Genomic DNA, 12,808 nt, shown 5'->3' with positions numbered 1-12,808 from the left:
AAACACAAACCACACACCCACCTTCAGGGAGGCTCTCAATAAAAATCTACATAAACAGCAGAGACCTCCAAGGTAGAAATGTACTCAACCACCACAACACAGCACTAATCACGAGACATATAACTCACCTAAATAGTGTGCCATTCAACCATAGCCCCTAAGGCAAAACAGCATGCCCAACACACTAGTCACTTGAGAGTCAATAATGAGGCACACTGATGTCCCACTCACTAGGTTAAATAAGGAGAAAGTAACAGTCAGCTGCCTGTCAGGTGCCAGGATCCACCACATAACACACACACACTCAGGTCCCTCAACAAAAGGTACAAATATGACTCTGTCATTGTACATGTGGGTGCGAATGACCTGAGATGCACCTCTCAGGACTACATGAAAGAGAGATGGAGGAATTCTCAGATTATGTAGTCCAGGCAGGCATGACCATCACCCTGAACAGCCTCCTTTCATCACCCAGAATGAAATCACAATACAAGCAGAAAATTATTGATTTCAACAATTGACTAAGTTTTTGGTGTCATTCTAAGGGGATCCAGTATCTGTCTGCCTGGGATGACATGACTGACAGACCTCGATGCTCAGCCAGAGATGGCCTGCATCTGTCACGCCTGGGCTTCCGGATACTGGCCAAGGCTCTTGCCACCCCTATAGTGCCTTTTCTAGGTGGTGTTTTAAAGACCAAATCAGCACCATAACAGTTACAAACAAATGCAAGCTGAGGGTCATGCTCCTCAATGCTAGAAGTCTTAATCTCAAAATACACTTACTCGAGGCACTCCTTAACATTTCTGCTGTAACAGAGACCTGGTTCAAGGCAGCAAAAAGCACCCCTGCACTACCAGGCTATAACTCAATTCACACGTCTAGGGCACAGAACATGGACCAAAGCTCCAAAGGTGGTGGTGTTTCCATATTCATAAAGGATGCACACACCTCCAGACTAGTAGTGCAACATAATGCATCAGTGATACTTCAAGTGCAGCTAACATTGGGTAAGACAGTGATTCAGGTCTTAGCCTGCTATAGGCCCCCAACTATGACCCAAAACTCACGCTCCATGTTCCTAAGCACCCTGGAGAATATTAGGGTCCAACCTAATACTCTCATACTGGGTGACTTCAACTACCCCTCCATTAACTGGGAAAACTACTCATGTACTAATACACTTGCCCAACATTTCCTGGAATTCATTAATTCCAATGCCCTGGACCAGCTCATTCTTACCTCCACTAGAGGTAGCAAAATCCTTGACCTGCTCATTACTAACATGGGTGACCATTGCTCTATACCAATAGTCCACTCTCCCTGGTTAGATCCGACCACAAACTAATCACCCTGGAAATCCACATCCCTCCCACCCTTCACCCCCCCCCCCCCATCCCCGCAAAGGTAACCACCATGAAAGACTTCTCCAAAGCTAACTTTGGGCTCCTAAAAACAGAGGTGGCTAACTTCACAGCATCCATGCAATTGGAGAACAGCTTCATGACCGCCACATTATACACTAATGCTGTGTATGAACACGTACACAAATGCATGAATCTTGCCATACCCAATAGAACTAAGACGCTCTCCTACAAAATGAAGAAGCTAATCTCGTGGTCCCCTGTCATAAACAAACTCTGCAACAGAAGGAGGAAACTGATGCAAAATAAGGTGAAGTCCCAAGACTGGAAAAACTCCCTTATCAGACTCAACAAAAGGTTGCGTTCCTTCATCAAATCTTCTAAAGCTAGCTATGAAAACAGAATAGCAGCAGATAGTAAAGACAACCACAAGGCCTTCTATAGTTATGTAAAGAATCCCCATGGCAATACCCAGATTTGCTCGGAGCTGTTGCAAAATGACACCTCCTCTACCAAGCCAACACATATTGCCAATATACTGGCAGACAGATTCAGTGCCAACTTTACCCCTCTACCAATTACAATACAAGTAGATTGCCAGGCACCCAGTAGTACTGCTGCACAGGTTAAAATATCACTCTCCAATGCCAAGAATACAGCTAATATGGGACCCAACAATATCCCTGGCTGTGTTCTACATGAGCTACAGATTGAACTGACACCTCACCTGTGTGCCCTGTTCAATGACAGCCTCACCTCAGGCTTTGCCCCTACCAAATGGTACAATGCTACAATCATACCTATCTACAAAGGAGGAGTGATTACAGATGCTGGGAACTATCATCCCATTAGCTGGACAAATCTGATATGCAAAGATAAGGAACGCATCATCATGGACCTAATAAACAAGGATATATAGGGAATCTCCAAACTCTGGATCCCACACAGTTTGGTTTTCTGAAGGACAGACCATGCCTGTTCAACTTGGTCAACTTCTTTGAGTCAGTCACCAGATGTGTGGATGAAGGCAAGGTGGTTCATACACCCTACCTTGATCTGGCCAAGGCCTTTGATACCATTCCCAACTCAGGAATTATAGAAAAACTCACTAAGCTAGGCATCAACCCCTATATCAATAGGTGGGTTTCAAACTGGCTCACAGATAGAACCCGCAGTGTGAAAGTAGCTGACTCCAAGTCAGACTGCCGACCAGTCACAAGTTGAGTCCCACTGGGTTTGGTCCTGAGTCCTCTCCTGTTTGGTATCTACTTCTCTGAAGAACAGGCCAACGCAAATGGACTCTGGCTGACAATGTTTTGCAAACAATTGCAAGTTGGGAGCCATAATTAACTCCCTAAGTGATGTTGACATCCTACAGAAAGGCCTCACTGAGACCAATGACTGGTGTCAGAACCATGGCCTTAAGCTCAATGCCAAAAAATGTGTCGTCATCCCCTTTGTGAAAAACCCATGAATTACCACATTGATGGTAGTCCACTTAGCACAAAAGGCATCATAAGAAATCTGGTAACACAGGTTGACAGCAACCTCTCATTTCACCACCACATTGCCACTGTGGTCAGAAAGTCCTTCTATGTGGCACATCTCATTACTAAGGGTTTTGCATCCAGGAAGAAAGAGGTCATTTTCTCTCTCTACTCTTCCCTCATTAGGCCAGTCATTGAGTATAATGCCCCATTTGACATGTACCTCACTAAACACCTGCAACAACTGGAGAGGCTGCAAAAGTACCTCACAAAGAGGATCCTAGGCCTTAAACACATCCTATATGGACAGGCTAAAAAAACTCCAACTATTCTCTGTCTCATATCACCTACTTAGAGGCAATCTCTGCTTGACTTACAGAGCCATGTCTGACCCAGCTCTGTTAGAAATGCTACATCTAAAGAAATCCCAATCCCTCCATATTACATGCTCCTGAGACCTCAACCTCATTACCACAATCAACAGAGCACACTGGAGGGACAGGTTCATAACCCAGAAACTGCCCATGCTATGGAATAAACTTCCCATACATGTCAAGTGGAGCGCCTCCCTGGCCCGCTTCAAGTGAAATCTTGATGAGTGGATGGAAAATAGAAAATTCACCCCGTAGAACACTCCAGTGTATCTACTCGACAGATGCACTGGGAACTAAGGTCAGGTGGCACGATGCCAGGGTAATGCTATCGGCTTTGCTTGCAAAGGCCCCAGGACCATTAGCCTAGTGCACACCTATGAACCATTGAACCTATGAAAATCAAACCAGAAGTAGATAAAAGTCATGCAGCAACTGAATGTGCCAAAAAACAAAAGAAAGAATATAAGGTGAAGGACCAGATGAGAAGGCAAGAAATGTGGAAAATGCATAAATATAGTTACAAGTATAGAAAACATTTGGAAGAACCTCATGTTGATCAGGAACAAATGCAGGAATGGTTAAGTAGAGGTGAATTCAAACCAAGAGATGAAAGGTTAATGTTGGCAGTCCAAGATAGCTGGTTAAATACATAATGGTTTACAAAATCCATTAAACATGTGGGAGAAACAGACAAATGTAGGTTTTGTAAAACCAAATTGGAAACAGTCACACACCTTGTTGCTAATTGTGACATACCGATGGCAGAAGGTCTGTATACTGAAAGGCATAATAATGTGGCAAGACTGTTGCACTGTGGATTGTGCAAACATTATGGTGATGAAGTGACAGCAAAACACTGGAAACATGATCCACAAAACATCATAGAAAATGATGACGTTTACTTCACATGAGATCACCCATTACCAACAGTTCAAAAGATAGATGCTAGAAAAATGGATATAGTGGTCCATGAAAAGAAGTCAAAAGTAGCATTGATCATTGAAATCGCCACACCCAGTGACTACAGTGTCTTGCATACAGAGAGACACAAAGTCATAAAATATAAAGATCTGCAGGTAGAAATGAGAGCAATGTGGAAGAAAGTTACCCAGAGAGTTCCGATAGAAGTAGGAGCAACAGGTTTTGTAAAAAAGAATCTACAATAATATTTAGATATGTTACCAATGCATGTAACCCAGCAAAATTGCAAGGGTCATTACTGGGCACATTGTGGGTTCTGCGAAAAGCACTTCCGGCTGACATCAAAGATTGAAACAATGCTAATTTCATAAACTTTAATTGTACTTTGACTTAGGAATGGGGTCCATTCCTGTCATGGTATTAGAAACCCAAACAATTTGGAGAATGTAAAAGGCAGAAGGGTCATATATCATATAGATGAACACATCTTTTATAGTTGTGATGAGGTTTATATACATCGCAACACACATTCCTGCATACAGTCAGGTAGTATGCTTGGCACCTAATGTCATATTTGCTTTAGTGTTTCCTAAACATGTTTTTTTTAACTCCAATTGTCTTCTAAAGCTCAGACTTGTGAGAGATGCACTTATATCATCAAATTGGAAGCTTTGCACTCTCCAGCCAAGATCGACTAGCTGGTCAAAAGAAGGTCAACACCTGCACCACACCATATGGAACACATAGCCCTTCAGGACACCCAGTATCACAGCTTTCACATAAAAACACAAACCACAAACCCACCTTCATGGAGGCTCTCACTAGAAATATACCCAAACAGTAGAGACCTCCAAGACAGAAATGCACTCAACCACTACAACACAGCACAAACCACAGGACACATAGCTCACCTCCACAGTGTGCCCCTCAACCTTAACCCCTAAGGCTAAAGACCTTGCCCAATACACTAATCATAGGTGACTCAATAGTGAGGCACACAGATGCTCACTCACTAGATTAAATAAGTAGAAGGTAACAGTCAGCTGCCTATCAGGTGCCAGAATCGGACACATAACACACCCACTCAGGTCACTCCACAACAAGTACAAGTATGACTCTGTCATTGTCCATGTGGGTGTGAATGACCTGACACGCACCTCCCGGGACTACATGAAAAGAGACATGGTGGAGCTCTTGGATTATGTGGCCCAGGCAGGTATGACACTAGCCCTGAGCAGTATCCTACCATCACCTAGAATGATACTGCAGTACAAACAAAAAACGATTGACTTCAACAATTGGCTAAGTTTCTGGTCTCATTCTAAGAGGATCCAATATCTTTATGCTTGGGATGCCATGATTCACAGACCTCAATGCTTTGCCAGAGATGGCTGCATCTGTCATGGCTGGGCTTCCGGCTACTGGCTAAGGCTTTTGCCACCCCTATAGGGCCTTTTTTAGGTGGTGCACCAAAGGCCAAATTACCACCATAGCAGCTATAAATAAATGCAATCTGAGGGTCATGCTGCTCAACACTACACGTCTAAATCTAAAGATCCACTCGCTCAAAGCATTCCTCAAAATGAAGAACATCAGCATTTGTGCTGTAATGGACACCTGGTTTAAAGTGGCAGAAAGCACCCCCTGTGCTACCAGGCTATAACTCACTACACACCTTTCAGCCCCGAAACATGGACCAAAGCTCCAAAGGCAGTGGTGTCACCATATTCATAAAAAGATATGCATACTAACAGACTAGTAGCCAAGCATAATGCATCTGAGATTCTTCAGGTATAACTAATATTGGGTAAAATGGTGATCCAGGTCAAAGTCTGCTATAGGTCCCCAACCATGTCCCTAGACTCTCACTCCACATTCCTAAGCACCGTGGAATCTATCAAGGTCAAACCCAACACTCTCTTACTAGAAGACTTCAACTACCCCTCCGTCAACTGGGAAAACTACTCAAGCACCAATATACTGGCCTAACACTTCCTGGAATTCATCAGTTCTAATGCCCTGGACCAGCTCATTCTGACCATCACTAGGGGAAGCAACATCCTTGACCTGGTTATTACTAACATGGGTGACCATTGCTCTACACCAGTAGTCAATCCCTGCCTGGTCAGATCCAACCATAAACTAATCACCATGGAAATCCAAATCTCACCCACACACCCGCAAAGGTAACCACCTTGAATAACTTCTCCAAAACTGACTTTGGATTCATAAAAACAGAGATGGCTATCTTCACGGCACCCATACCAATGGAAAATATCTGCATGACTGCCGAATCATACACCAATGCACTGTACGAACATGGACATAAATACATGGAACTAGCCATACCCAACAGAACCATGATGATCTCCTCCAAAAAAAAAAGAAAGCCAATCTGGTGGTCCCTTGCCATTAATAAACTCTACTTCAGAAGGAAGGAACTGTTACAGGAAACGGTGAAGCCCCAAGACTGGAAAAACTCTCCTTATTAGCCTCAACAAAAAGTTAAGATCCCTCATCAAATCCTCTAAAGCCAGCTATGAAGGCAGAATTGTGACAGACATTAAAAACAATCACAAAACCTTCTATAGCTATATCAAGAACCTCCATGGCAATACCCATATTTGCTCTGAGTTCCTGCACAATGGTACCTCCTATACTGAGCCAACAGATATTGTCAACATACTGGCCAACAGATTCAGTGTCAACTTCATCGCCCCCCCAAAGGACCAATCACAATACCGGAAGAATGCCAGGCATCCAGCAATACTGCAACACAGGAAAAACCTGCATTGTCCAAGGCCAAGATTACAGCTTCCATGGGACCTGATAATATCCCTGGCTGTCTTCTACATGAACTACAAAGTGAACTGGAACTACACCTGTGTACCCTGTTCAGTCACAACCTCACCTTAGGCTTTGTCCCTAGTGAATGGCACACTGCTACAGTCATCCCTCTCCTTAAAGGATGAACGACTACAGACCCTGGGAATTATCATCCCATTAACCTAATGAGTCTGATATGTAAAGCTATGGAGCGCATCATCATAGACCTAACTAATAAAGACTTAGGAAATCTCCAAACTCTAGACCCCACGCAATTTGGTTTTGTGAAAGGGAGATCATGCCTGCTCAACCTGGTCAACTTCTTTGAGTTAGTTACCAAGGATGTGGATGAAGGTAAGGCAATGCATACAGCCTTCCTTGATCTGGTCAAGGCATTTGATACCATTCCTCACTCAGGAAATATTGATAAACTCACCAAACTAGGCATCAACCCCTATATATCACTAGGTGGGTTGCAAATTGGCTCACAGATAGAACACACAGTGTGAAAGTAGCGGACTCCAAGTCAGACTGCTGACCAGTCATGAGTGTAGTTCCATAGGGATCGGTCCTGGGGCCTCTCCTCTTTGGCATCTACTTCTCAGAAGTCCAAGCCAACAAACATGGACTCTTGGTGACCAAGTTCACAGACAACTGCAAACTGGGAGCCATTATTAACTCTCCAAGTGATGCAGATATTCTACAGAAAGGCCTCACTGAGACCAATGACTGATGTTAAAACCATGGCCTTAAGCTTAACGCCAAAGAATGTGTCATCATCCCCTTTGGTAAAATCTCAGTTCCCACTAATTACCACATTGATGGGAGCCCACTGAACACTGAGGGTGTTGAAAGAGATCTGGGGACACAGGTTGACAGCAGCCTCTCCTTCGACCACCACATTGCCACTGTGGTCAGAAAGTCCTTCTATGTGGCACATCTCATTTCCAAGGGTTTTGCATCCAAGAAGAAAGAGGTCATCATCTCTCTCTACTCTTCCCTCATTAGATCATTCATCACCTTGGGATTCAGAAAGCTCAAAATTCCATGCAGGAACAGTGTAGTTGTTCCTGCATGGAATATGGCCACCGAGCGATCCAGCAAACAGCTGATCTGATGTGCATGAGCGTGCCTACACTGTTCCTGCAAGGACATGACTACAGAATGCTAATTACCTCATTTGCTGGTGAAAACCATGGAAATGAGGTGAATTACTGATTCACCAAGCAGGTAAGTATCTGTGCAAGAACAGTGTTATTTGAAGAAATGTGTTCGGCTAGTAGCTGAATACATTTCTGCAAATAATGAAACAGAGGCATGACCACTTAAATAAAAGCATGTATTACAAAGTGCAGGCATGCCAATGGCCAAATATATGGCCATTGGCATGGAAAACTGCTTAATATTTGTAAAAAATAAAAGTTTTAATTTTTTTTGCCTATCTCAGACGTTTAAGTATAGGGTAGCGACATGCAAACGGGATTGTGCTGAAAATAAAATAAAATGTGAAAAGACAATTTTAAGGGAAATCTGCATTTTGCCATTATAGTCTATGGCATGCAGAATGAAAACAATGGCAGGGAACAGCAGTTACTAAGGGGAAAGGGTCTGGACTAATGCAATAAATAGGGTTCAAGGCAGTGGGGTATGTAAATGAAGGGAAGTATACTGTATCACAAAAATCTTCTAGTTGTCAAACTGCACCTAACTGTGTAGGTGATATAACACAATCATATAGGCAGGAGGAGCAGCTAACATGAAAAGGGGGTGTGCCATGCTTGATGTTAGCACATTGGAGCTCCGTGGCCTGTGTTTGTGCTCAGCTAAGCACAGCTAAGTGAGAGGTGTGTGTCTCAGACATCTTAGCTGTGCTTAGCTGAGTGAAGAAACACTAAGCGTATTCACATCCAGGGGAGGGCCTTTTCGTCTCAGCATTGTTTACAGTAGCTAAAGGGGTTTGTGCGGCATGCTCAGGGGCTTAAACAGGATGGAAATAGGAAAAAAAAGGAAATAGCAGAAGAAAGGAAATGCAGTACAAATCAGTAATATGGGACTCTGCAACTCACAATAGGCTATGCAAAGCACTGAATAATACAGCTGGCAGGTGGCTGCATAGCTGAAAATGGGAGGAGATGTAACTAAAAAAATGAAAAAAAGGGGAACAGCAGAATAAAGGCAATCGTGTACAAATTACTACTAATGCCTCTAACACTCACATTGGCCAATTCAAAGCCATTAGTAATATAGCTGGCAGATGGAATGTATCATACCCAGCAAATCACACAGGCAGCAGTTGTAGCACACCACTATAAAGTATGCAAACACTGGTTTTTGCCACAAACTCTGCACCTTTGTAGTAAACCTGGGAATTTTAACTGACAAACTGCTAGGGGCTGTTATCGCTTTGATACATCAGTATGTACTGGAGGCTGACAGTGGTGAGGAGGATATTGAGGAAACCACCCCAGAGCTCAGGAGGAGGAGAAGAGTGTTCAGACCCAGGGTAACCTACCATGGGCTACATGACCTGGCGATAGTAGAGCACTACATGGTGGACAGGACATACTACAGCAAATTTTGGAGCTGTGCCGGCATCGCCTCACACCCAGAATGAACAGAGGGGAACCCATCCCATTGGATACTGAGGTATGTGTAGCTTTAAGAATACTGGCTACAGGTACTTTCCAAGGACCAACTAGGGACATCATGGGGGTGTCACAGGCATCTGCATCCAGAGTACTTCAACAGTTTCTGGATGCCATGCTACCACATGCCAGTGAGCACATATACTTCCCCCACACCTGTGAGGAATTGACCAGCAGTATGCATCTCTTCTAACATGTAGCTGAATACCTGGAGTTACTGGGTGCAATAGACTGCACGTAAATCTGATGAGGGATGCTGGCTATGCATTGGAGCTATGTTTGATGACACCCATCAGAAAATGCACACATACCCCATTCAAGAACACATAATGAAGCACAAGCACAAACCAGGATCATTATAGAATGTGTGCTTGGGATGCTCAAGTCACGGTTCTGCTGCCTGGACATATCTGGTGGAGCCTTGCAATACTCTTCAGTCACATTTGCACACATGTTCATAGTACCTGCCATGCTACATAATATGATCCTGTGGAAACAGCTGCAGCAGGAACAGTATGGAGAAGGGCCACACAGCCCCCCACCATTGCCAAGGTCCCCACAGGCACAGAGGGACTCAGATGAGAAACTCCCTGAGCCAGCTCATGTAGGCAGATGGAGGTGTGCTCGGTATGGCCTGGCCTTGGCAAAGAGGCAACGCATTGCACACACACTGATACTGTAGGCACCCAGGGACTGACACCTCTCTCTACTCACAATGCAAGTAAAAAGGGATGACACACACATCACACTACCTGTAACTTACCGTGTATAGGCAATGTACTGCATGCATCCATTATAGCCAGCCCTCAAGAACCATCCACACAACTGCCACAGGCACAACGTAAGTCAGTCGTCTTAACAATAAATTAATGTATCAGTATGTTCTGGTAGCATATGCATGGCATTGTTGGATGCTTGCAAGGGAATGGGGTGGCCTACTGGGATTGCAGCAGACAACTGGCAGCTATGTGGGACACCAGGAAATGTCTGCCCAGTACTGGCCTTCCAACACTATGCAGTAGCACCCAAGGTGGCAAATCCCACTGCAGTATATGTGTGGGGCAACTAACGGGGTGGTCATAGGTCACAGCCATGGATGTCATTGTGGGGTCCCATACCCACCCCTCAGCCCCACACAGCAATTCAGCTGTAGAAAACCAGACAGAAATGTGTGGTAAAGGCCCACAAAAGGCAGCAATGTTGATTCACCCCCTACAGACTCAAACAGTGATAGCACAGCAGATCTCACAGTTGCAGTAAGGCTCTGAAGGATAAGAAGTCTGACACTCAAATGTATGCCATTACAATCTCATCTGTGGTCTTTACTGATATGCCTGTAGTCCCCAAGACAGAGCACGATATTATGGTAAATGGAACCAAAATGTAAAGCAAATATCAGCACAGTCTCTGCAAATGTCTACAGTTGACAAGTGTGCCCCCCCCCATATACCCACAGGAATACAGTAACATGTATATAGCAGCATAACACACATTGTCAGGGCTGGCCCAATACACATGAAAACATGTTGCATGTCCACAATATGCAGGGATCAATGAGCTATGTCTATGTGTGGTCAATACTTTAAGATCTGGCCAGCACGTTCACCTGGCTGTCATCTTTTAATGCCCTAGGTACAAGCTGTCTTTCACAGGGCCATGTGCAGATAACTGCAGTGCCAACTATTATACATGTCAGCGACACCTACTGCTCTGCCACTAACATACCTGGAAGTCACAGTGCTATGTGGAATATACTACACATACAATGGACTTCTTGAAGGCTGTCTAGCCGAGGTGCTAGGGCTTTTGTGAATTATCATGCTTTTTGGTTCTGTTGATGGTGGTTATTGTCAATATGCTTTTTTTTCTTTCTTTATGTTTGCTTTTGTATATAATAGAAATGCCTGCACAGTAGAATGCACTCTGTATCTGTACCCACACCCATAACTCCCAACTTCTGACAGCAAGACATCTGGACAAGGGCAGAAATAAAAGTGGAATAAAGAAACAATGATAGGCATGTGTTGTAAATAGTTTCCTTACATACTGAGAAAGTCGGTAGGGTGAGGTATTTTCAGTAGCAAGAATTGTCTGAAGGTTATGTAGTCTGAAACAGTAATGTCTTAGCATTGTTTTGTAACATCACTCCTAAATTATATGCAAATAACGTGCCATAAAAACACAAGTTTACACAGACTGGACAAAACCTCCAGCCAAACACCTGGACAATCTGCCAAAAAATGTACAGTTGAGAGGTATGTGCAGACCAGAATATCACATCTCAGGTTACACAGATAACACACAAGCAGAACATCCACAGCCAATATATCACCAAGTTGCTGGACTGTTTACACAGCGTCATCATTCAGCTGGCTGTAGCCACACTTCCCAACTGGCCTTGTTGAGCAGGAATGTACATAGCTGGCCTCATAATATTGACCTATGCATCATACAACTAGTATTCCACTGGTAAAGCACTGTGATGATTTGAGGATGTCTGCCACTAGGTAATGACACTATACATTGCACTGTCAGAATACAGGTATGTCAGAAAAATGTCTGTTAAAACAACCCAGTGCCCCGAGTAAAGTACTGTTTATTTCTGAGAGGTATGTCTGTAGCACACAAAACCCTGGACCGGACTACACTTATCTATGGAATGGAGTCCCACTCTAACTATACAAGGTCACACTGGACATGCTCTAACACATAGAGAATTACAGGGCATATTGGAATCCACATTGTTCTATATGACTATATTTTGTATATATATCTGTGCATACAGACAGCTATGTATACCTTAACTGTCCCTACACATACATCAGACAGGATTACCCTTAGCTAGCTGTAGGTGGCCCATATGTGATATATCTGCATATGTTGTGTGTGACACACAGGCATATATATGGTCAACAGATAACTATATATGTCAAGCATACATACACATAGATGTGGGGAAGTGAGATACAGACAGTGACAGACAGAGAGACACAGGGGGTCACACACAGAGTGAGTCACACACACAGATAACCTGAATGGCATACAGTGATGTCCTGCTGTGGACAGTGGCATACTGATTTTAAACAGTCACATGTGCAAGCATAAAAGGTGAGCCCCACTGTGTAATAGTACTCAGGTTGGGGTTATAATATTACATCACCTGCCTGTGTGTGCATGTGTGTGTGTGTGTG

This window comes from Protopterus annectens, chromosome 5.part1 (assembly GCF_019279795.1).
Source record: "Protopterus annectens isolate FY-2018-M chromosome 5.part1, PAN1.0, whole genome shotgun sequence".
NCBI classification, from domain to species: Eukaryota; Metazoa; Chordata; order Ceratodontiformes; family Protopteridae; genus Protopterus; species Protopterus annectens.
Note: the sequence above shows the minus strand (reverse complement) of the source record.